The sequence below is a fragment of the Dermacentor silvarum genome, chromosome 10, assembly GCF_013339745.2.
Source record: "Dermacentor silvarum isolate Dsil-2018 chromosome 10, BIME_Dsil_1.4, whole genome shotgun sequence".
Lineage (NCBI taxonomy): Eukaryota > Metazoa > Arthropoda > Arachnida > Ixodida > Ixodidae > Dermacentor > Dermacentor silvarum.
Genome location: NC_051163.1, coordinates 70699010 through 70725684, shown reverse-complemented (window position 1 = coordinate 70725684; position 26675 = coordinate 70699010). Strand labels below are relative to the sequence as shown.

General features: G+C 45.0%; 1 long non-coding RNA gene across 1 annotated transcript; it reads right to left on the bottom strand.

The window, feature by feature from the left end:
- Nucleotides 1-5437: 5437 nt before the first annotated feature.
- Nucleotides 5438-13211, bottom strand: LOC125940878 (uncharacterized). The gene is made up of 3 exons (XR_007464053.1): nucleotides 12849-13211; nucleotides 10100-10190; nucleotides 5438-5513 (listed from the first exon to the last, which is right to left on the bottom strand). It is a non-coding gene; the product is annotated as an uncharacterized LOC125940878 (long non-coding RNA).
- Between the last annotated feature and the right edge of the window lie 13464 nt (nucleotides 13212-26675).

Sequence of the window (26675 nt, the reverse complement as noted above, 5' to 3'; positions counted from 1 at the left end):
GGTGGTCATCTCGAAGAACGACGCAGACAAACACACAATTTTATTTCGAACGACGGTCTTGGGCCGCGGCATACATTCCCGTGAAAAACTACCGCCACCTCGGGCAGCCGGAGGAAACTACACACACAGAAACGCGACTTTACAATTGCTAGTAGGTACAGTGGGGGCGTGGCACTGCGGGTCACATGACTTCCGCTTAACACGTGTTGTCATGGCAATCGCGGAGCTCCTAGGTGCCTAGGGACATAATCGTATATGGACTTTAGAGGCACTGGTCTGCGCGGCCGCACGTCGGCTGCTAGTTACTGAGCGTTGCTCTCTTGTCTCCGGGACCGGGCGCAGCGACCTTGCCTAGCGATGCTCCTACGTGCGTAGGGAGCGAATCGTTTAGGGCGCGTTCAATGTCTGGCGGTGTCCGGCCCATGCCAGCCGCGCTTTATTATTGCAGCGTTTCTTCTAGTGCCGGAAATCCTTGCAGTAGTGGTAGTGTGGCATGACGGCTTTTGATCTCGGTGAACTGTGGTGGTGTAAACAAGCGGATAGCGCTCGTGTTTGCGCCCCGGTGCCGCGACGCGAAGCGGCGGTCGTTGGTGTGTTGCGGAGCACAGCGGCGCAAGAAGCTACCTGCAGTCAGGTAGACTGCTCCCCTCCCTGATAGTGAGATTATATTTATTTCTGGGGTTTTACGTGCCAAAACCAGTCCTTATTATGAGGCACGGCGTTGTGGAGGGCTCCGGAATAATTTTGACCACCTGGGGTTCTTTAACGTGCACTACAACGCAAGCACACGGGCGTTTTTGCATTTCGCCTCCATAAAAAAATGCAGCCGCCGCGGCCCGGATTCGATCCCACGATCTCGTGCTCAGCAGCGCAACGCCTTAGCGGACTGAGCCACCCCGGCGGGTAGTGAGCTTATATTTGGATTATCAAAACAGTGATGCGTTTATTTAGGAATACCACCGTTTCTCTCGCAGGCGTGAGGACAAGCGGGTGGGAGAGAGAAACGATGGTATTTATAAATAAGGGCATCACTGTTTTGATGATCTAAATATAATCTCACTATCATGGAGGGAGCAGTCTACCTGACTGGAGCAGCATTTCTTTATTAGCGGTGTTGCTACGCTGCGCTCCGCAACACCCCAACGACCGCCGCTTCGCGTCGGCGCCCGGCACCGGGGTACAAACGCGAGCAGTATCCGCTTGCGCAAGAGCGGACGCAATTTTCTCTCTTCCACCCGCTTGTCCTCGCGCCTGCGGACAAACGACTGGCGGTCCCTCCAAAGACCGTCTCGTGCCAGACCAGTGCCTCAAAAGTCCCTAAGTGATTATGTCCCTAGGCACCTAGGAGCTACACGATTGCCATGACAACACGTGTTAAGCGGAAGTCACGTGAACCGCAGTGCCACACCCCCGTTGTACCTACTAGCAATTGTAAAGTCGCCAACGGGACCGCCACGCCGAGAGAGCGGAAGGAAACTAGGCACTTAAGAGCTTGGAACGGCGAGAAAGAGAGGGTGGTGCAAGGGTATAGGCATGGCCGACACGATTCGCACAGCGGCAAGTCTTCGAGAAACCCTTATTATCTACCTGAGAGCCTACGGATGCTGAAAATGATGCGTCTTGATAACTAATCTACTGAAAATGCATATTCAAGTGATGAGACGTATAATCTTTTGCACAGAATGAGGCAATTCTGCATCATATTCGGAAGCTGAGTTTTTGCACAAGCAGATCTGTTGACGGACACTAAAAATGCATGAAACCCTAGCCATACACAGCTTCGCTGGAAAAAAAAATGCGTCGTCCCTATGCGCCAAGTTCCGAAGGCAGTGCACAGAATGTGGAAAGTTGATGCCACTACGAAAAAAGAAAAAAAAGAATGGCCACATATATGCTTGCTTCGCTACAAATGACGTCGAAAGACGACGTCTCTGATACGTAACACCCTCTCGTCTCGCTCCTCCCACCCCTCACGCTCTTTCCTTTCCCTCTGACTCCTACCATGAAAGCTGCAATGGTTTTGCTGAATGCCCTGCTCTCGCGCCATCTGTTGGGGTCTTTTATTACTGTTGGCTTAAAGCCGGCTACAGAGCCGCAGCTTCAGTCGGCTTGTATTTAACGCCGTAGCGTCTCTTCGACACAATTTCTAACGCATCTATTTTATCATTTGGAGCGTTTTGAGTTTTCATTTCTTTCTGTCTCTCTCTTTCTCTCTGTGTTTCGCTTTCTTTATCTCTCTATTTCTTTAAATGTCTCTCTCTCTCTCGCTCTCATATTTTCTTTTTCTTGAGCATAGTAAGTTCTCTTACAATCGTTGGTACAACGCAATCATATGGTTCCCATAAATGCATGTTCTACAAGCGTGGGTGTAGAGCATTGTGGTTATGACGCTCGCCTTCGGATCATGGGTACCCGGTCTCGAATCCCGCTTCGCCAAGACAGTTTATTTTATTTGTTTATTTATTTATTGCTCTCGCTCTCTGTCTGTCACTCTTTCTCTCTCTGCACCTCCCCTCGCCGTGCTTGGTTTTGGCCGGGCGGTTGAATTGAGTGACCGACAGACAAAGTTTTTCGCGTTTAGGTAGCCCAAAAAAGATAAAATATGGCTTCACAAGAAGCACGTGCACAACCTCGGGCAGATGCCGCCGGCGTCTGGAGCACTAAGGATTGTCGGGAACAACTTCCTAATCCACGTCACTGATGCGGCGCAGAACGGTGTATGGTCCGAAGTATCTCCGCGGTAGCTTCTCAAGTGGCGCCCGCTGACGAATGGAGTCCACACCCACACCTGGTCGCCGACGTTGTACGTAACGGATTTGTGCCGAAGATTGTAGTATCTGGCATCGTAGTCCTGTTGTTCTTTGATTCGCAAAGCGCAAGCGGCCTGGCTTCCTCTGCGCGTTGCGTAAACTCCTCGGCACCAGTCTCGTCATCACTGCAACCGTGTGGCAGAAGGTGTCAGGCGTCTTTTCTCTTGGCAAGCTGTGTTGTATGCTGATGCACAATAAGGTAAAACCTCGTCCCAGTTCTTGTGTGCGATGTCGATGTATATACATACTAATCATGACTGTCAGATTCTTGTTGAAATGTTCTGTCAGCTCATTAATTTGGGCGTGATAAGCTGTAGTCTTTCCGCGAGTGGTACCACTCAGTCGAAAAACGGTATCCAGAAGCGCGGCCGTGAACGCAATGCCCCTGTCATGACTAGTGCGGGAGCGCGATGCCTTAGGACGACAGCTTCGATGAAAAATCGCGCTGCTTCGGCTGCTGTTCCGCGCCTGTTTTTGCGTATCGAGTGAGATAAACTGTGACGACGATTACGCACCTATGCCGGCAGTGACGAAAAAAGAAGTATTTGAGGAGTGGAATCTGCTAGGCCGTGGCAGCGCGCGCGGCGGATCGATAATGTCACGGTCGGGCAAGGAGGAAATTCTGTTTTTGCCGCAGCACGACTGATGACGCGTCGGGAGTTTTGCCATCGTTTACATGTTCTTTTATGGACGCGACGCACAAAAACCGCAATATCGCCTCATATCTTGTAAATTTTCCCAGATTTCATTTTGTGACGTCAACAAATGGACATGGCGGACATTTAAGGAGCAGCTGTTACTGAATACTGTCCTAATTACATGCCGTACTGTGCTTGAAACGAGCTGCAAGCAGTAACGCCGGAGCAGACGACGATTGCCGACACCCCCTTACGAAAATGTCAGATATGGACTGATATGAAAAACGCCATATATGGGCATATTAAAAATTGGGCAGATATGGCCATATATGGCATATAAGGGCCATATATGGCCATATCTGCCCAATTTTGAATATCCCCATATATGGCCCCCTTATATGCTATATATGGCCATATCTGCCCAATTCTTAATATGTCCATATATGGGACCCTTATATGCTATATATATGGCCATATCTGCCAAATATTTAATATGCCCATATATGGGACATTTCTATATAAGGCCACTTCTAAAGCTTTAGTATGTCCATATATGGCGCTCTTATATACAGGGTGTTTCAGCGAACACTTTCAAAATTTATTTAAGGTGGCCTGTGGCAGATAACCCAATTCTAGTTAATGAGCTGGCCTACTGGAAGAGGCGGACATTACTTGCACAAAAAATTGAAATGCATAATCGACTATAATCAACAAAAGTTCACTAATTCAGTTTTTAACTAATTACCTGATGGCCCATATTGCAATTTACAAATTGAAGCCGGGGAGTTCGCAAGGCGATCCACTAGGAACGAATTCTCGGGATGACACCAGTTTCGGGATATTCGCGAACTTTGCGGAGAAATGCATTGGCGTTCCAGTTAATTTGGTGCTTCAATGCATAAAGCAACGATTTGTTAAGAAACTAATTGGAACGCCAATGCGTTTCTCCGCAAACTTCGGCAATTTATATCTCGAAACTGGTGTCATCCCAAGAATTTGTTCCAAGTGGATCCGCCTGGCGCCAAGGCTACAATTTGTAAATTGCAATATCAGCCATCAGGTAATCAGTTAAAAACTTAATTAGTAAATTTCTGTTAAATATTCGATTATGCATTTAAATTTCTTGTGGAAGTAACGTCCGCCTCTTCGAGTAGACCAGCTCATGAACTAGAATTGTGATACCTGCCACAAGCAACCTTTAAGAATTTTTGAAAGAGTTCGCTGAAACATCCTGTATATGGTCATATTTGGAAATTCAATAAATTACAATCTGGGTTTTTACATGCCAAAACCACAACTTTATGATGAGGCACACGCTGGTGATCGAGGCATTCCGAATTATTTTAACTCCCTGTGGTTTTTAAAAAATGTGCACCCAATGCATATGGCACACAGGCATCTAGTGCATTTCACTTCCATCGAAATGCCACCGCGCCCGGGATTCAATCCTGAGCTTTCAGTTCAGTAGAGCAACGTACGTACGCCTTAGCCACTACGGCGGGTCTGGAATTTTATATGAATATCTCCAGTAAAAAATTCCAACCAGCTATCAGCTTACATGTCTGTTGGCTAACCCTAATTTCAGACTTTGATGGTCTACTAGCCAATCGGCATACAAGTTTACAGGTCTACAAGCCTACAAGTCTACTACCTGTCTACTACCTATTCTACTGTTTGTCGGTATGCCATTGTACCGGAGACCACTGTTCAAATGTGTATTGTTTATTGAATTGATGAATTCTGACTGTGATTGCATTACAGTCTTGCAGTCTTAATTAGAATATATTCAGTGCCTTTGAACACTAGAGTATGCCAGTCGGCACTTAAGATGGCTCACTGCATAAATATGCTCACCATTCCATCCAAAACTTCAGGTCATGGTATGTGTGTGATGTGGAAATCACATTTATAACATCTGAAAGCAATATGAACAGAGATAAAACTTTATTGCAAAGTTCACTACTACAGCACATTACCCAATTGCTGCAAGGGGTACCCGTGCACTGATTTCAGTCTCTTTTCCATAACTTCCTTTGACACGGTGTCGTCCGCGTTGTGAAAACAGCTGCACAAACAAATGAACCATTATTGTCATACGACAGAAGACTAAGTACAATACTTGTTGTGTTGATTAACACACTGAGAAATGAGGAATTGAGCATAAACATTAAAAGACTAACAAGTGGTGGAAGCAGCACAAGTAATATTTATGACTGTTTTGAAGCCAGCTTTGTGGCTGGTGAAGGGCCAATTGGAAGCAAATGCATATTTTCAAGTAATTGTAAGCCAGGCACACCAAGCTGTTTTCATTACACAGATTCCTATTGAATAGCAGCAATAATCCCAACATAGGCCTTACTGCATACCTGCTTGGTTAATTAATAATAGTACACACAATAAGTTTGCACATTATGAAAATTCACATATTTTTCCCCCTCCCACACAATGACCACACTTACAACTCAACACTGCAACCGGTGGCCTGGTTTTGACTTCGACTGATGATAATGGCCAGCTGCGAATGCCAGTGGCAGTACCAGCACTGGAGCTATCTAGTGCTATATGCACAAAGCTAGTATTTTTCCCTTTTTTTTGTCAGTCTAGACAAGTCATGCTGCGCATGCATGGAGTGATCAGACTGCTAGCGTGCCACATAAGGTCGCAAGCTAGCTATAGCACCCACTTCAAGCTCAAAGCATTTCAACATGCTTTGTATAAAGGCAGTCGTTAATTCAGAAGGTACTTCGGCGTCAGCAAAGTACATATCTGCCGTTAGAGATGGCCGCATGAAAAGCTGAATGCTACCAGCAAGGCAAGCAGGAATTTCCGCTGACCCAAGACTGATTTTTACTCGCAAGTTGAAGTAGCAGTGCTTTATAGCTCAGAAGCCTCTGGACAGCTGTTCTGTGTAAATTTAAATGATACAGAAGGAGGCTCGCCGACTTACAAGGAAGCAGGGCATTCCAACTACAAACTTCAATGCAAGCAGCGACTGGATGATGTGCTTCATGTGGCGGCATAGGCTTCATGAGTGTGCTGTGTAAATTTAAATGATACAGAAGGACGCTCGCCGACTTACAAGGAAGCAGGGCATTCCAACTACAAACTTCAACGCAAGCAGCAACTGGATGATGTGCTTCATGTGGCGGCATGGGCTTCATGAGAACATGTCAGCAGCTGCCTTCTACATACAAAGAATCACAGACTTTCAGTATTTGTGATCATTCCCTGGCACCGGGAGGCAAGTTTAGAAGGCTGCCAGTGGAACTGTTCTGTCCATTAGTAATAGAGGCACAGAACATGATTTCTGATGACACTGTGATCAAAAGCTTCAAGAGAACTGGCATCTGAAGCTCAACTGACACCACTGAGGACCACCTACTATGGGACGACACTACTGAAGTTTAAGAAACTGGAGGGCCAGCCAGAAGTGCAGATTTCTTAAGCTTAAATTCTTATTTGAAATGTATGTTTTCAAGGTTCGAAAATAAGACTTGTCCATTCTTGTAAGTTACACCTTTGTTTGATTCTTTGGTAGCTGGCTTTTCGACACAATCTTAGTGTGCCGTAGATTAGGCTGAACTAGGTGGCTGTGGAAATTAACTTAAGATTTTACCCTGCATATAACATAGCCTTCCACTTTGTGTCATTTTCTTAAGTGCTTAAAATAGGAATAAACAAATGCATAAAAAATACCTAGTGCGTATGCTCGTTCCACAAGAAGTATGCTGCAAAGTATCAGCAGGACTGGTATACTGTAGTGATTCCTTTCCCTTCATTTCTATATTCCATTCTTATCATCCACTGCACATAGCCAGCCAATCATGATCATGTAGGCAGAATGCTACCCTTACAACGCACAAAACAATTCCAATAGAATAATTAAACTATCCCAGCCCTAGATGCTTTCATAAAGTGTTTATGTAGCACATGGGCATCATACATGAGCTAAATATTTATGTACCTGCCCACAATATTTTATAAATGCTGTAACCACAAAGAAGTTTTCACATATACTGAAAAGTTTTCACAGCTGAAGTCATGATAATGTTAAATTTGTTTAAATACATTGGTACCTCTGACCAAATATTAATGGCAAATCGACAATAGAATGGATTTCAATAATACTTTAGAGGGAATGTGGGTGGCCAGCTTCAAACTTGAGCGCCATGTGACATTAGCATAACTGCAGCATGAATGCATCCTGTGAAGTATCCAAGTTTTTGTGATTGAGCCTACTTCAGCAAGTTGTCTGGGGGGATGTATGAGCTGAAGCAAGAGGCCAGAACAGGGACTGCTTGCACGAAGCCATTTACTGATGGGCAAACTTACCAAGCAGTAGAAAGGTACTTCAGGCTTCTAATTTCGTTGCGCTGTGTCCGGCAGCGCCTGAGGCAAACATATAGCCGAGCTTTCAAGCGACCTTTTACTATTGGCCTACTCATTCACATAGGGTCACAACACAATTACCTGCCTGTCTCCAGTGGGTGAAACTTTCCCAAGAGAATTTTTTGCCCTGCTACTTTGGTGAGTGCATCAGCTCAGTTTGTCTTGTCAAAATGGCTCCCGCTACTTCACATGTAGAATGCATTTGTTTGATTGCCCTTGTTGTAGATTGCCCTCCTCGGCCGCAGGAAGTCGTAGGTTTAATTTCTACCACCGCACGGCGCCCACTGATTCAAATGGACACAAGTGTACCCCAGCATGGCGTTCGGCTTTCTTCAGGGAGAGGAGCCTGTGCTCTAAATACAAGTCAAAACCCTCATGAGCACAAAAAGAAGTAGATCTGGGCCATTCCCAATAGTGGCAATTTCCCATGTGGTGCCCCAAATTCCCTTTCCAAGCGCTGAGGTCCCATAATGGCCAAGCACCAGGTGAAGTGCAAGAACCTTATGAGTGTTGTTTATGTGTGTGGACTGCTTGAAAACTCTTGAGGACTGTGAATGAAGGAAGAAGAAACAGAAGGCGAGCAAGGCGCAGATTGCGTGCTTGGCAGTGTTCAGAAAAGAAACAATAGAGAAGGAAGAAGAGAGGTGGGTGCCAAATGGGCAGAGGGGGCTAGCAACTTAGAAGACGCAGGACCAGTGCGCTGTTTCGGGAGCTCCTGCCGTGGTACCTGAGGCAGCCCTGAGGACAACGCGCCTGCCTGTCGGTGCAGACGTAGAGTGGCGCCTGGCGTGATGCCGTTTGCAGCAGGCCTGGCTGTAGCCTGCTCGTAGCCACCTGTTGGAGCATCTTTAGGCTGTGTCCGGGGTGAGGCCTAACCGAGGCCTTTGCTTTGAAGCCGCCTCTTGCTCGAGGTGGCATGTGAGGTTGTGGCGGTGGAAGCAACCCGCCCGACAGCCATTCGAGTCCTCGGGCCACGGTAATGCAGCCGTCGCCTGCCTCGTCTGATGACCATTGCCGTCACCCTGCCTTGGCTGGCCTTCCACGAGGGTCATCATGCCTTGGGTCGCCTCCAACGGAAATCGTCGCGACAGCTAGACGATCTACCACTGATCGACGACACCATCAGGAATGTAGCCAAGAGACGTACTTGCTCTTTTCTTGAACGCTGCGCGTAGGACTTAGTGTAGACGTGTTTGTTTTAGGGACCTTTGATATGTATTCTGTGTTTAGTGCTTGTCTTGTTACAGTCTTATCATCTTAAATTTTGGTTCACATCGGTTCGCGCGTCTCTGACGTTCATTACTGCTTGACTGCACACAGACATACATGCCAAACAACTATCCATCACACCAGACCGGGAGCATGCTTGTACCTATTTCACCGGTAGGTACCTAGCGGCTGCACTTGCCTCAAGGCAGCCGAGGCTGATGCTCTTCAACAAGGCCATCTGTCGTTGGACAATAAGTGCCCAGAGAGCACGCATGAAATCTCTTTCAAGATGTGAACCCTCACAAGAAGCCGAGCACCAGGCCAAGGGACATCTGTACCCATCAGAAAAAAACGGAGGTTTTTTGGCGGCACGGGGATTTGAACTCAGTACCTCCCACATACGAGGCGGATGCTCTACTGCTATACCACTACTGCGGTAGATTCATCCAGTTGAAATGGTTAGTCATGAGGATCTGAGACCGCTTTAGCATCCAGGAGAACCAAAAATTGGGCAAGCTGTTATGTATTCATGGTTGAAATGTTGAAAGTGGCATGGGCAAACGCAGACAAAGGATTGCTTGCACTCTCTTCATTTCTCTGCCCCTCAGTCTGCATTTGTTTTTTAACTGCTTTAAACATTCTAATCGCTTTAGCTGCACCCATGACTGTTATTTTCATTGTCGACCTATTACAGCACCTGGCATTGTGTATATAGCACAGCATGACTAACATGGGAGTGCCAATGTTGCTGTAAGTGACTGCCATGTACTTAACAGAAAAATTTATGGAGGCGTAATGGAATAAGATGAGCATCTACAGCTCCAACAGTATCCCATATTATTATTATTAAGCCCTTGTCTTCAAGGAGCCTACTGGATAATTATTAGGATAGGAACTTTTCCTTGTGTGTGTTGAGGGCTTTACTAAATGCATTAGGAGCAAGTTTGAATTTTTTTGAGGCTACAGCACCAAGTAGTTCACAAGAAAGTTTCTCATTATTAAGCAACAATGGGAAAGAAGCATTGTTGCTAATATTCAGTAACAGTGACGAACGCTGTTTGCGGCGGTATGCATGAGGAAACAGTTCCCTTTCTTTTTGCTTTTTAGTTTCGCAAGTTTGAATTTGACTGTAGCACGCTGATGCCTACAAGATGAAGAGAAGATATACAATAAAGCTTGCTCAGAGTCGGTTACTTTAGCGAGCCCTGCTCAGATTCTGATCGAGATGTATGAAGCTATGCATGGACTAAATGTACTATCACATATTTCTACTACTAGCACTAAACTTAGTACTAAGTTAAACAGATAGATACTAAAGAACTCTTCCCTGATACCCAACAACAAACAGCTTGCTTGTGTGTGCGTCACTGATGCAGAATGTAACTAACACTTTAATTGTGTTGCCTCAAAAATGAACTTTTTTGAGAACTACCGAATGCTCCGTCCCCAAATAAGGTACGAAAAAAGCAACCTACTCCCACAGTGGCTAGTAAGGCTGCAGCTAAGCCCCTAACGATTACAATGAAAAGCATGCAAGTTATCAATTGGCTAGATTGCCATGCAGCGCATAATACAGGATGCCATTGACCCATGGGCGAGAGCCGTATACCCTGCCATGATGAGTGCTACAGGTGCTGCAAATGTTATCGCAAGCAATTATAATGCTGACACTGCCATCCTAAGACGCTGTTCTGCGTAAGTAGCTGAAGGGCCTCCTGCAACAACTTGGCATTCAAGACAATGCCATCACTGTGGAAGACAAATTGGAGTCAGATCTATCACCAAACTTGTCAAACGGGTGAATATGGTCTCAAAACAAGCACTGGTGTTGCAGTTTTGAGGCAAACCAATGAATGCACACAGGTTGAGAAGCAGCAGAAAGTTCGAAAAACTGAATTGGTAAACTTGATTCAGGGTATCAAGGTAAGAATATGCCACCGACACTCAAGGCAGGCAGATGGATTTGTTTTGTGCCCATGTGAACGAGCGAGCCTGATGCACAAGATCGCAAAAAAAGCTCGACCAATTCTGTTGCCTAAGATGCTGCTGGACGCAGTGCAGTGGCAAATAAAGACCTGAAGTGCCTTCAGAAAACCAACTTACTTGGTTGGTTTTGCTTTCTCGTTTTTTGATCTGCTATGTACTCCTTCCGAGTAATCATTATAGATGCAGCATCTGCTTTTTAAGTCTTGTTTTTTTAGGTTATTATTTGCTGGGCCAGCGCACATGCTTCAACCTACCTTCACATATTTTTAGAGGCAAGCGTCATGCTGTGCGATAATCTGGATTGTCTCTTATCACATCTGGTATACTAGGCCGTACCAATCTGTCATGGCACATGACTATGATGTGGTTGTATTAGGGGGTCCTAGTGACTCCAATATTTGGTTGCTTTATCATTAATGTGATGCCCCATGATGGTCTTGTTCAGTACTTATAAATATCACATTTATTCAGTAAACTGCAGTTGAAAGTAAGCGCCAAACCCGTGTTTACGCAAACCGATCTCTGCTCTACCATTTTCCAGTGATTATGCTCTCAGTAACGTGCTTAAATAGATTTTCATTTTCTACGGAAATTGTTCATGTGTGTCACAATGGCTCAGAGAGAGATTCAGCTATACCTTTGCAATCCTCCACCTTGAAATCCCTATTCATCGGCTTACAGTAAGTCTTAAAATCGATTTCGCTCCTTTACAGACACTTTCGCCCATATTTTCACTGCACATGCTTTCGCTCTTCCCTTATATCCTCACAATTTTCTAGTGGCCCCATGACCTGTGCAGCACTCTCCAAGTGAAACAACTTATTCCATACATTTGCACTCAGTAATTTCATTTCTGTAAGTTCTGTACCAGACACTAGCTAATTATTTTATTCCTTAAAAATTTTATTTCTCTTTCATAGCAATTACTCCGGCTGCTATTAGAAAATAGCAAAACATTATTTTTATATTGCCTTCAATGAATCAACCTTCAATGATTTAGCCTGCATATCATGTACAGCATGCAGCTCTTCTGCAATGTTTCACCTTAATCCAAAATTTAACTATCTCGATCTAGATGCAGATGCTTGCTATGCATTGCCCTTCTTGTGATTACTTTTATATGTGCACCTATGATTCATCGCAGTGTTCTTAGAGTATCACGGATGAACATCAGTTCTTCCTATTTATGGAGGTGGTGTTATGCAGGCAGTGTCTGACAAATTGAACATCTTTCCTAAAGTTCGGAAAGCAGACACAATTCTATATGAAGGAAGAATAGAACCTGATCACCTTTCTTTCTCATGCAATCACCCCCAGTGAATATATACACAAAAGAAAAACTAAATTTTCTTTTAGTATATATAACCTAAGAGTAACTCATTACTCATTAGTTTGCTGAGCTATCTACAACTGAAACTGTTGCAGCATGTCAGAAATGCTACAGTGCATTGCACATTATGTTTATCATCAGTAAATCAGCATTTTCAGGCATCAAGCTCAGCATATCAAAGATATGATTTTGGCCTTTGGGAGGTTAAAATGTCCACAATTTTGGCCATCAATTCCATCCCGTATGATATAGGCCACATGACAACACAAACGCATCCAAATAAGCTAACATGTTGACATCTTCAATGCCTATAAAATCGTCAGCAACTTTCCATTTGTTGTTGCTTATATGAAGACCAAATTTACATGTCCCTTGCATAAACTTATGGCAAGAATATTATGATCACAAGTATTAATTTCTATAATTATGACTTAAACTCACTCTAAAACATAATCTAATAAATGTAGCACTGACATATATACACACCTGGCCAAAATATACCCAGAGCCTAACTACAGTGTTGGCCAATTAAACGAGGAAATATAACTTATTTCACTTAAAATATAGTCTGTGGTACTTTACCCAAATATGACTCGAAGGAAACTGCACAAATCTGAGTGGCGATGTGGGCTTGTTGGTTGTTCATGTTGAAATGAGCGAGCTGTAGCGCGAACAGGGAATAAAGATATGAGAAGGCACAATGAAGTGCTACGTGTGTGTATTCTTTGTGCCTTCTCGTGTATTTTTCCCTGTGCGTGCTACAATTCGCTCGTTGCACAAATCTGTTACCAAGCTTCTTATCGTCATTTATTTCATCTTTAAGGGCCTCTGTCAGGGCATTACGTTAGGGGTGGCTTATTCATGCAGTCGTCTCTAGCATTCACTCAAACCATTACCAAATGTTCACACCCTAAATGTATAATTGCTTTTAATGATGAACAAATCTGCAATTCTATTGTCTACGAGCATCGACAATACATATCCTGACCTCTGCAGTGACTGATCTGCTACAAATTATCTTTGAGATTCTTAAGCTGCGTGATTTTGTACTTTTATGTTTAATAATGCACTAGGTGAGACCATGAGTATACTTTATATGGCTTCGTTTTCAAATTTAAGTAACTTCAGGGTGATGAACACACACACACTTATGGAAACATGAAAATGAGAACCAGAGGGGGTTTGAATTTACCATGTTTTTTCCATTTCCTGTGGATAGCCAGGGGGTGCTCCAGCAATGACAGTCCCCTGTCTGCACCGCCCCATGGAGACCAGCTGCCACTGAGAAAACACGGATTATTATTATTACCAGATATTAGCTAGCAGCATCACATATGCAAGCCGACTTGTGTAGAACAGTGCAAGACAGTTGAAGTGACATGTACATTAGGTGAATATTCATTTAAGACACATGTAACTGCAGTCATCCGTGTTGCTCACTGCATGTCTCTGCCTGCAGAGTAATGCAAATAGGCGTGCAGCTTACATGATATATGAAGCTCAAGTGCACTGTGTAGGTTATCAAGTTAGGTGTTGTTCTCTAGAGGTCTTTGTGATCAGTACACGTGATGCTATATGCACTGAAATGTGATGGTAAAGAACCGAGTGCTCCCAGTCATTCCATGAACTCAATACTATTGCTGCAGCTACGTGACAGCAGAAGGCTGTATGCACAAGTTCAAAGAGCTACCTAAAACAGAGTGCATGCCATAATTGATTACATGAATCAGTGGAAAAATGTCACTTGGTGGCTGCCACTAGACATGGGAATGGTTAAGTAGCGCTGCAAAGTGCTACTCAATGCTGGTTCCTAATTCCTTACATAACATTCACTACGTCAAAGAACAATGCCACTAAGTCCTGACCTGTCTGCCATGCAGATAAAGGTTACGCATTGCTGAAGTTGTGCTTGCAGGATGTGAAAAAAAGCTGTCCAAAAGAGAATTTAGCACATGGACAAGAATGTCAAAATGAAATCTAACCTCACTAAAGTTGTGGTATAGTGGCGACATTTCACACAATATTTCAATAGAACCATGAAAATTTCTGTTAAATTGAAAGCTTGCCTATATTGTTGTGTTGTACCCATGTATTAGTGCTATGACAAATGAAGGATCTAAGTTGACAGATGAAGCGACAAACTTAAAATGTCCACGTGCATACATGCTAAAAGGCAGTTTCCCTGTTTCATTACATTTTCCAAACTCTTGCAGAGCTGTTGTATACTCTACGAGTACAAAGCATGGCTCGATAATAGAATAAACCGCACAGTATGTGCTGCCACGCTAACAAATTGGTAAAAGAAAAACAAGGAAAGCTTCTGCTGTCATGATTTTACCATTAAGTGGGCTCAAATACTACACGAACACATATATCGAGAAAAAAAAATTGGTTTCAACAAATGCAAGCAACGTGTGGAGTCAGCCCAATTATAACAGTTACCAACTCATGTGAGCAGAAAAGCAGGTGAGAGCACACTGGCTCAGGCTGAGCCATTGGCCTTTCCTGTAAATAAATCCTCATACTCTGAAGCTCATATTGATACTCCCTTCAGTCACGGTGTACATAATTGTGTGCACAACTTATTTTTCCCATTTCTGTGCAGCTGTGTCAAGGAAATGACCACAAAAACTAATCTTAGGGTAAATTAAACATTATGGTTACCTCAAGTACCTTCATTTCACTTCTGAGGGAAATGTATCGCTACCGAAGATAGCTTTGGAGAAGACACTACAGTGTTTGACGGAAGGTGTGATGTGGGACATTTCTGTAGCAATTGCAAAATAATTTTCTTCTTTCTAGTAAAGCTTGCAACCAATAATTAACTTGTGCAGGTAACACACTAGTGATTCAGTAATTCTTTATGAAGAGACCTATCATTACAGCGTGCACAACAATTAGATACTTAATCACTCTGTAATTATAGTGAATCATCATAATATGCAGTCATTCTACCATCTTGACTTGCTCTTAATGGAGTCTGCAGCACCTTGGCATATATTTATGTAAATTTCATACATTTATCGACAGTCAATCATACTTCGTCACTGAAGGGGTTAAGTGTAATCGGGCAATTTTTTCACGCCAGTGTGTGAATCGGGAATGCAGAACTTCAACGAGTTCCACTGAACGCAGTGTAAATAAGGTAAGAGCAAATCACAACATTAAAAAAACATAATGCCCCCCCCCCCCCCCATGCCACAAAATTGCTGCAAAACCAGAAACATGTTGGCTGGTCTCAAAGTGGAGCCAATGCACACGAACATGCTTGATAATAATCTACTGGTAAGAGTTCGTGGAATTTCTTAGTCCCGATGATAGATTGATGATGATAAATAATAATTTAGCCTATAAACATATCCATGTAAGTTCCGAACAAGTTGAGATATCCATGAATCTAGCTTCCTGGATCTTGCGTTTTACTCACCTATACCAGAAGGATACGCCACATAAAAGAAAAACCTGCATGCATGCTGGCATCTCTATGATACGAGCACTTGTCAGTTAAATAATAAAACGGACAGCTATAATTTCAGTCAATACAGAAAACAAATCAAGGTGAACACGGTTTGTTCAATAAGTTGTCCCAGACTGACCAAGGTGTTGTGTACTAACGATAAGCATTGGTGCACACGCTTCTTGGACAGCCCTGGGCAGTCCGGGGTGGCCAATCGAGCCTAGTATACATATTGAAAATCAGTCTGCACTCCAGTGAGCTATACATCAAGAGAGAAAAAGATCTCCATTTGTGTTCTCCCTATTGACTGCTCCAACTGTCTCTGGAGCTAAATCTTCGTACACCTTGCTGGTTTGGCACATCCCATTTGCTTAGCTCACCGAGGAAAGACACTGCATTAGAACGTTTTCCTTGTCGTTTCAAATTTGCCCTAGATCAGTTCATTGCTGCACATCTATGCAGCCGACATCACATGAAAACAATTTAACACTTTATCAGTGACAATCTCTCTCATTTTGGGAATGCTGTAGTAATCTTACAGTTCAATGCAAGCAACGGCGTAAAAGTTCCTTCACTGCTAAGAATGACTGTTCTCAAATTTTACGCATAGCAGTTATATCCACTAGAGAAGAAAAAAAAACTCATGATGCAAACAGCCGCAGCTATGCTGTGTAGACATTTGTATAGCCTTTCATATGAAACTACCGCACAGTTGAGGCCACCTAAAATACTGACAAGGAAGCTGCGCTGGACAGCTCTCTAGCTAGCGGCATCAGCAACAGCAGCAAATAGTAATAACGAAAGTTGATAATTAATAATTGCATTTAGTAATGTCACCAGGGTGATTTGGAGGTCCGCCAGCATGACAAAGCCCACTAATATAAACGAAGTTGGTTAAAATTCGGCTAGACGAATCGCCTAGCAGCCAGCCAGGTACACTCCGTCTCTGCAAAGACTATTACAAGGTGCCGCGCACACCACAGTGAAATAAATGCAAATGATATAGCTACATCTAGCTCCAAAACTACAACGCTGAATTCGAACACATAAAATAATACAAGATATTTCATAGCGTGTAGCATAGCATGACTCGAAACAAGGACGATCGATCGAATAACGCAGACCTTCAATCAAATTAATATGACAGTCAGCCTCTGTGCTAGTAGATCATTCGTACTTGTAATTGCGTTGACAGGGTCCGATGTACATACGCCACGAACTCCAAGGCAAACATAACAATAATAGGGACTGTAGACGAAACAGAAGGAGCGGATTCGCCCGCTTGTGTTTTAAGCCAAAACCGCATTCACGCGATTTTGTGCGCAACGGCGACGAGCGACGAAACGGGCCGTCGCGCGAACAGATCGCTTGGTCTTTTCGCTCAATCGCTCGGTTCTAGAAATTTAGAATACGTCGCTCGTCGCCCGGAAGTGCTATGAGCGACTAGCCAATAGCGCGAAGCCGGAATTGTATATACATCAGTCAAGTACTACCGATTGTCGCACGGAACGAGCAAACGACTAGATTTTGATACGTGCAAGGATAATAACGTAGTGAAATATTTAGAAATATTTATGCTGCTCTTTACACTAAAACCCGTTAAATTAATAAAGCAAGCGTCACGCCAGTTTCGGCGAGTATTTGCTGCCCTCATAAAGGCAACACCGGGGAGACGTCGCTCGTCTCGTCGCTTGCATTCTGTACGACTTGTAGGCGACGAACGAACGCGACAGCCATCTCCATCGCGTCGCTTGTTGTCGCGCCCAAGATTGCGGGAATGCGGTTTATACTTTACGCGGTATCGCAACACGCACTGCTTCAAAATTATGCAAATAGCACATAGCAAGAGGGGGGGGGGGATTTACGTACTTTGTAAAAGTTGCGACTGGAAGTGGCAATCGCCAGGCACGCATTCTCTTCAGAAAAGGTCTTCTCGGGCGCCGCCGTCTACGTACGTGGCAGCTCCATCAGCAGTGACGCGGTTTGTGCAGTTTCACGATGAGCACTGGCATATAATCATCACTGCACTGCGACAACGCGCAGCCACGGTATTCAAAAGTTGAACCGTGCGCGCGACACATACAAACAAAGCGATCGCCGAGGGCCGCGCCGGTGAAGGCGCCCGCTGCTTCCCTTTACTTACAGTCGCGTTAAACTGCGTTGATGAGGACTCGTTCCGATTGCGTTCACGAATAACACACAAACCGCGCAGAACATTGCGTTAACACGGATGCACGAACGAAAATTACACACGAAAACAGGCCTCGGTATCTGACAGCTGCCGTCCATGTGCTGCCGGTACAGTGGCTAGAATAGGGGAAGTGTGCAGACCGCGCCGCCTGCGCTGACGCTCTCCACCGATGCCTCGACCGGCGCTGTCTAGGTGGCGCTGGTTGTAGCTTACACGTCGCTCGCTCGGCTCGCTGCAGCGAAGCTGCTATGTCAAGGCTGATTTGTAGCAGATATGGTTTTGTTTGCACCGTAAATCTTTATGTGCTTCTACTATATTGCAGGGCGTAAGTGCATCATATATAAATGAACTTCGCGGCAGATATTATCAAACATTATCGCCGTATGGTATGACCGTACGCACAGTATCATAAGTGAAGCTTTACAACAATCGCAAACATCGCGGCCAGCTAAGCTTGCCACTGCTTGCGATCGTTCCTTGGTGCTAAGAAATGTAACCGATTAACATTTTGGGGGGATTGCCATTTCACAAGGTTATAAGCAACCTCAATAAGCACGACAAAATGCTACTGCGACATTGATATCAATTTCCTTCATGTTGTTATACTTAACATTTTGCAATTAATAACTGCACAGAAAATCGGAGAGCATTTTACTCTTCTTACACATTTTATTTGAAGTTGGGGGCATCAAAGTAGGGAACAAAGCTAGCACACTACAGGGTGATGCACATCACATCGTTCTTCGAAGCTTGAGGTGCTTTGATCTTTCTCTTGCAGAACTTCTCTGTTTGTTCAGAGATTTCGTGAAGAAGTGAAGCCGTGTGAGAACATAAAACTTGATTATGTTGCTCGTCAGATCTTGCTTGTGTGAGTCGCACCCTACAGATGGCACGGTCTGCATTGAGTTAAGAAGTTCAACTATAGTATCCCTTTGGAGCTTATTATAACTGAACCACAAGGTGAATGTGTCCTCCAGTGCCTCCACAAATGAAAATAGTTCAGGTGACGGGTACAAGAGCCCTCCAACATCACAGAATGATGTGAATGATGCAAGATCCTTATCTGCGTTCTCGAGGGATGTGAGCAGCTGCTCAAAACAGTCCCGGCATTTTGTTGCCATAACTTTCCTCCGTGCCACATAGCCAGCCAAATAGTACACCAGTCTTGCGTCACTGACTTGCACAGGATACACATGGTCAGAAAGGAGAGTCGATGCCTGTAGTACACTCGAAGCTTCGTCCAAGTTTCCAGTGTCCAGTAAATTGTCGACATGGTTGGCCACTTCATCAGTTCCAACTAATGACGTAAGTGTGCCACCTGCACAGTTGCCCGTGTCTGGTGCTTTTACCAAATTGTAAAAGCTAAGGGAATTTACGGCAGTAAGGAACTGGGTCGATGTGGGATGATCGTTGCATCCGGATAACTGACGAATTATCCCGAATAGCTTTTCGATTGGATCTTGGCTGAGGCGTGAAGTCAACAAATATTTGTAGTGCACTTCCTCTGACAGGTATGTTAAAAGTTCCAAAGTGCCTTGCAGAGTTACTCTTAGACCTTCTGCAGTGCTAGCAGACAAAAAGCCTGCCTTCGTAGGTCCGGTGCAGGCTTCCCAACGGTCTAAGTATGCTAGAACACCCTGCAGTAATCTTTCCTGTTCAGAATTTTTTCTCAGTGCCGTTGAAGGCACTCTTGATGTCATTACAACAATCAACTTTTCCATGAAGCGAACAAATTGTTCTGTCGCTTCTCTATATGAACATGACTTTGAGATTGCTTCTTTGTATAAGAAAAGCCCTCGTGTAACCTCAAGGCTGAAGAGATGAAATGCATAATTAACTTTCATTTTTTCAAAGTTGTTGGGGTTCAAGTGCACTTCTGTAATCTTCGGCATAGCTTTCAACGTTGTAGCACACTTGTCCAAGTCGTGAGCTATCCTGATTGGCCTAACATCAACATGCCCGTCTGGTGTTTTATAGCCATTTTTGATGAAGCCATTCCTGATGCACTTTACTAAATGTGGAAAGTCAGACACAAAGAAAAGCTGCCTCTTGACGTCAGTTGGATGAGGTGCTGAAGGCTTAATAGCTGATGCCGAACCAGATACGCCAAATCGATGCCACATTGCACGGTTCCAAGATGCTCCATCCGATGTCACATAGTCTACCCTGAGGCCAGCATTCTCTGCCAGGACAACTGCTTCTAAAATGATTTTGGAAAGCAGTGGGGCTTTCACATTGCCTCTAGACGCAAATACCCCCAAGATTTGGTGCCATGAACCTGACAAAGGTTGAAACATTATCACTAGACCATGATCACATGGAACACTTTTGTCAGCCTCGGGAGTGAAAGAACCGAGGTCCACAAATCCATCAACTTTTCCGCTTCCCCGCTGAACACCAAAGTTTTCTGCAAGTTTCATCTCGTCAATGATCAGTCCACCATGACGTTCAAAGTCTCCCATATTAGCAGTCTTCTTAGAAATGCCCGAGAGGACACATTTGTTAAAACCAAAGCATGTGTCGTACTTCTTCATGAATGCTCTGAGGCATGTACGACTGGGCAGCACAAGAATTTTCTCCCTACGCACATGCTCATAAAGTCGTGGGCTCTTCATGTGCATGATGACACACTCCAACATCCACTCTGGGTTGTAGCGCATGCCATTTAGGGACTTGCGCCTTGCAGCTTCAAAACACTGCATTATAGCATTTTTCTGTTTGGATGGGAGCTTGTCTATTTTGCTCAAGAGTGCGCCCTCTTCAATTTCTTCATTCTCTAGTTTTAGTTGTGCAATGGTATGGTCGAGAGTCTTCACCTTGTTTCTAAGGCGGCGTACTGTTTGAGCTTTAGCTTTAAGCTTTGTTGCACGGGTCAATTTGCCTGCTGCTTGCTTCTTCCGGTATCTCTGATTGATAAGGAGCTTCCTCAAGTACTTGCAACTCATGCAGCGTCTTTCATCTTTACTTGAGGTACCTTTACACTTGTGTTGGTAGAGCTTCCCATTCCATACCTTCAAGTTCTTACCAGATGATGCAAAAGGAAACTCGCACAACAAGCTTGCCCCTGAACACACGGGCATGGCATCAACAGCCTCCAGAAGAGAAGCTGGTTCACATGGCCCATTCATCGAAATCTTCACACCACGCACAAATACTTCGTGTGTTATGGCACTTCCACTGGCACAAAATTTAACAAGTTTCTCTGCGTGTAGAAGGCTCATATCCGAGCTAGGCGTGCACAAGCTGTAGGCGACATTTAGCGGTTCCTCACTAAATACGTTCCTTCCCCACCGTGTTGAAGGAAGTGGAACGTCCTTGTAGTCGTAAACAGGCGCAGTTGGAAGGTCGGGTGGCTCCGGTTCATCCTGCAGCTCCTCTTGCGGCTCCCGGTCGTCGTCCTTTCGACGTCTTTTCTGAGGAATCACAAGCGGTGGGTGTGACCTCTCCTTGGGGTTTCTTTTTTGCGCCACACGTTTCGAAAGGTAGAAAGGAGCATTTGGAAATATCGTTGGGACGGCATGCGGCAATAGCACAGGCCTAGCTCTGTCCAAACGCACTACCTCACCGTTAATAACGTGCTCGAAGTGGCGCGAGATGAACTGCTGATCGAAGTGGAGCTCACAAACGGCAGCGTTCTTTTCCAAAGGCTTGTCTGCTCTTGGTATATTACGCTGCCATTGCTGGAACAAATGGTCGTCTTTCGGGACACCAAACAATGAAAGTTTCTCCTTGCACGATTTGTACCCAGTTGAGCATCTGGGCACAAAACAGTGGCTCTGACGTCTGCTCATGGCACACACCCCGCAAAAGACAACGTAAGCACGACAAGGCTGTCCGACCAGCAAATGCAGCACGAAAGAACAGCGAAAACAGGCAAAAGAATCACGTTTGACCGGCTAGTTGCAGCGTTGAACAACGTACTCAGCCTGAGAGCCTAACGTGTATACGACAGCGCGCGCCACCTGGCGGAAACTTCGTAAAGCGGCGTCACTACCTCCCATTGCAGCCGCTTGGCGGTGATCACACTTCTAGTATTCTAGCCACTGTACTGCCGGCGCAGCAAGCTTACCAGTGTTGCCAAGCGATACATTGCATTGGACATTCCACGTTTGGTTTCGGTTTGGATTTCACTGAATGTGTCAAAAATTTAGCTTGGTGGTAATTTTTGGCAGTATTTCATTTAATGGGGCTTGAATAAAGTATCTAGATTGACTGATGTAGCAAACGTTTTGTCTGTGCTTGTGCAGTAGCTGATATAACGAATAGGAATTCGTGCAGCAGGTTTCCTAACTCATGCTTTAATATTCCCAGGCTGCTTTACATAGGCCGGTATATATGATTGCAAAAGTATATGATCATGCTCTCTCTCAAAAAGTAGACATATTCATCGGGTGTGGTTGTGAGCCAACGTGCAAAACGACGAGTTGATTGTGTGTGTTTCTGCGATAAAATTCACTTCAACTCGTTACTACCTGCTCGGTGCAAGCACATTCATTTCGATCGAGATGCTTTGCCTATAGCTGCAGTGCAAAGCATCGCATGTGTTACGTGCAGTATAGCTACATCTCGTATATAAGGCCATGCTGTCCGGCAGGCGCGGTGCAGACGGCAGTAGCGCACCCAGGATCTCTGCCGGGGGGGGGGGTACATTTGTGTGTGTGTGTGGGGGGGGGGAAGCAAACACTTTACATAATATGTAATTATCTTGCTTTAGCCAGAGGAATCCAACAGCAACTCAAATGCCTAATAACTATCATACAAAACATAATTATAATAATAAATAATAATTATAATAATTATAATTTTAATATATAAGGGTGATGACAATGTTCATTTCTGCAGTGTTTTACTCAAAGTAATTTAAGAGTGAATGAGTAAATAGAAGACAGTAGGTGATAGAGTGTTTTTGTTAATCCGGAAAATTCGACCTCAAGCCATCTCCTGAATGGTAATGACAGTGTGCACTGAGCGCTGAAGGTGCACGTTGGACTGGTGGGGCTGGACGCGTGAGTGGAGGGGGGGGGGTTACAACTACAATTTAGGTATATTTTTAAATCCTTATATGGCAATATAAGGCGCTTACTTGCAGCCATATATGACAGTAGAACGCCTATTTGTACCCTTATATGACGTTATAAAGCCTTACTTGCAGTCATATATGGTAGTATTAGGCCATATCTGGACCCTTATATGGCAGTGTAAGGCCATATCTGGACCCTTATATGGCAGTATAAGGCCATATATGGACCCTTATATGGCAGTATAAGGCCATATATGGACCCTTATATGGCAGTATAAGGCCGTATCTGGACCCTTATATGGCAGTATAAGGCCTTATATGGGCACTTATATGTCCAAATATGGCCATATATAAAACATATAAGGGCCATATCTGACATTTTCGTAAGGGCCGCCATAGTTTACTAGCTCTCATGTGGTGTGAGCGCATTAGTAGGTAACCTTTGGAGGAAAAGCTCCCAATTTGGGCATGCAAACTGTCGCGGTTCCTTTCACGATCTGCAGGCTTTCCGCCTCTATTAGAGCTCTCGAGGGTTTCCGCATTGCGTCGGCGGCGCTGGCTTCTCAGACTTTGCGCGCACTTTCCACGTTGCAACAAAGGCGAGCGCATTCTATCCATGCTTTATAAGATGGGGCAGAAATGTGTTGTGCCGAACAGCAGCAGTGGCTATGCATCCTGCAAGGAACCGGTAATTACCTTCAACGTTCCGACTGACCCGGTACGGCCGGATTTGTGGGCTCGTGCATTTCCAAGGAAGCATCGAGAGCTCACGTCTCGCGACTATGTTTGCGAGAATACTTCTTGGAGAGCGACATAGAGAGGCAGCGGTATTATGGCGAGCTTGGTGGCGAAGTCCTTCTGGACAAACGCAAACGGCCTGTCATGTTACCAGACGCCCTGCCGTCAATATTTTCGCACTGTGCCAGCTAGTTCAGTATGACTTCCCTTGAATCCGCAAAAAAAAAAGATTGACGTCTAGCGAAGACGGTATACTGCCGGCTATTCCTCTAGGAAATGGCTTTTGCACTGGAAGCTGACCTAGTCATATGCGAATACAAGGTGAAGGAAGTAAACAAGAACCGCTTGGAAACTTGAGGCAAAACGCACGCTTTCCTTAGACGCGCTGTGCGCTCCCGAAGGAATGTGTAAAAGCTGCAAAAAACTGTGTTGAAGCGAGCAATGCGTTACCATCAAGATTGGTTGTTGCTGTACCTTCTACATAATCGGACATAATCCGGCTACAGATTTCTGCGCGACAATAACATTCTGCCTCTTTTAAGGGTGAAAACAATAAGAAACTATCTCGCCATGGTTCGAATGCAATGTGGTTATCATGTGGATGTTTTTGAAGCGCTAAAATCAGAACTGGTCTACACAACTGAGTTAGAGAGACGTGGTATGCTTATATTTTACGAAATCCTAGTGAGAGAGCAGAAAAGTGTGAACTCCAAAATGCTTACGTAGACGGGTCTCGTGGACTACGGTGAGAGAGATAAGCAGTGCTCTGAGCTGGCTGGCAAATCATGCGTTAATGTTCATGTTTTGTCCTTTCGGGGACAGTTATGCGCAACCGATTAGTGTATTTTCATCAAAGGGAGCAACTAGAGCGATAGTACTAAACCAGTTGGTTCTTCAAGTCATCGTCACGCTTGAAAACGTTGTGCAGTGGTTGATGGAACTATCTGTGATGGAGCGGCAACTAATCGAAAAATGTGGACGCACCTGGGCGTCAGCGGAAAGCACGATTAGGCGAAGAATTGTTTTAAGCACCCCGTAAATGAGGAGCCCAAGGTGTTCGTCTTTTCCCAAGTACCGCATCTGTTCAAGTGCGTCATGTGCAAACTACTTAAGCAGTGCATTCTCAAGGTGAACGGACAGTGGCTGAAGTGGTCTCTGTACACGGTTGTGTACAAGGAAGACTGCAACTACGCGAGGGGCTTAAAAGTTTCCCCGAAGATAATTGAGCCCCACATATACCCACCAGGAATGGAGCTTATGCGCCTGAGGCTGGCAACGCAAATCTTTAGCCGGTTCATTTGTTGGGGTATGAAATTGTATGCTGACCAAAAAGTAATAAATTCCCATCATGACTCAGTATCAATAGCTTGCGCATAATAGCTTTCGCAATACCTTTCGCATCAATGCGCAAGGACTCTTAGATAGCCGAGTAACCATGTCCTCAAGCATCGTCTTCACTTGTTTTTGTATTGCCTCGCGCCATTTCGGTGCTACACGGCGAGGATTCGTCCGAATGAGTCTTGCGTCGCATTTACGATAATACGGTGCTTGTTTTGCGGCGTCTGGCTAACGCTTGAAGCCGATGAGAATCAGCTGTGAAACTGAATGCTGAGCTAAAGATGCTGTTGCTTTCGACAGGCGATAAAGTTAGACTGATATCAATCACAGGTGCCGGCATAGGCACAGCGGAGGCTTCGTGCTGCTCTTAAAGGTAGTCTTGTATTCGGCCAAATTCGTCGAAGTAAGCAACATCAGTGCATTTAGTAATGTGTCAATATTTCCTGCTGAAATTCGTCAGGAGGAGTTCAGCATGTCCGTCCAGTACATTAATTGCGGCCCGGGCGATTGAAACCCCGTGACTCAGGAACAGCCTGTCGATGTGTTCGGCGACTGCATTCCTGCCGTGTAAGTTGTCTCAGATGACAGGCACGAGGTAACAGCTTCGCGGCAGACACCTCACGCAATCGTCGGCGATACGTAAGCACGGTGGCTGGTGCCCTGTGGGGTCGACGTCGTCAGAGCTCATAGAAAATGTAACGGTGCAGTCGCGGACATAAATCACTGAACTTCACTCTCAAGAAATCCATTCTCAGAATAAGTTCCTGACAGCACCCGAAGAGAATGACGGCGGTGGCGACGAATGCTTCACCTGTGATTACTATTCTGGACGTGCATTTTTCAATCGGTGTGATCAACTGAGCCCCGGCAGTTCTTATGTTGGGCCCGGTCCCCGGCGTCTTCACTATTCTTAGTTTGTCGGCTAGGTTTAGACTCATTATCGAAAAATGAGAACCAGTATCAAAAACAGCGGTCATATGGTGGCCATCAATGCGATCAATGTCGGCGCTCACGGCGTCGGTTACATGGGGGGTGGTTGGAATCGACGGATCGTTAGAGTCGTCGATAATGGGCGATGGGGACTCTTCGAAAGCTGGACTTGCCACGTCACCCCTAGGATGGCTGCTTATAGTTTCCCCGGAGCGGGCTAGGTGACCTGTTCCTGGAGACGTCAGAAAAAGCGCGACGGGTCTGTAGACTGTAACGAGCCGCAGATGGGGAACTCGATAGAGGCGTCTGTGAAGCTTCCCGCTAGCAGTTTGTAGAATTGTCGTCGCCGGTACGTGGAGCGTCAACTTGAGGGTAATTGTAATTGAAAGCAAACCTTGGAAACCCAGATGCGCGAGAGTCGCGAGCTCGTTAACATGCCCTGCTTCGCAACAATGAAAGCATAGCGGCCGGCGGTCAGCGGTGCGCCAAAAATCAATTTACCGAAACTCGTGTCCCACTGGAAATTCTCCGCAAGACTGAGGCGCAACGTTTGGCTGTCGACCATACGGCGTTGCTTGTGGTGGCGGTGACTCTCGAAGTCGGGCGAAGAAAATTCCTGTCGGTCTTCCTCCAGACGGC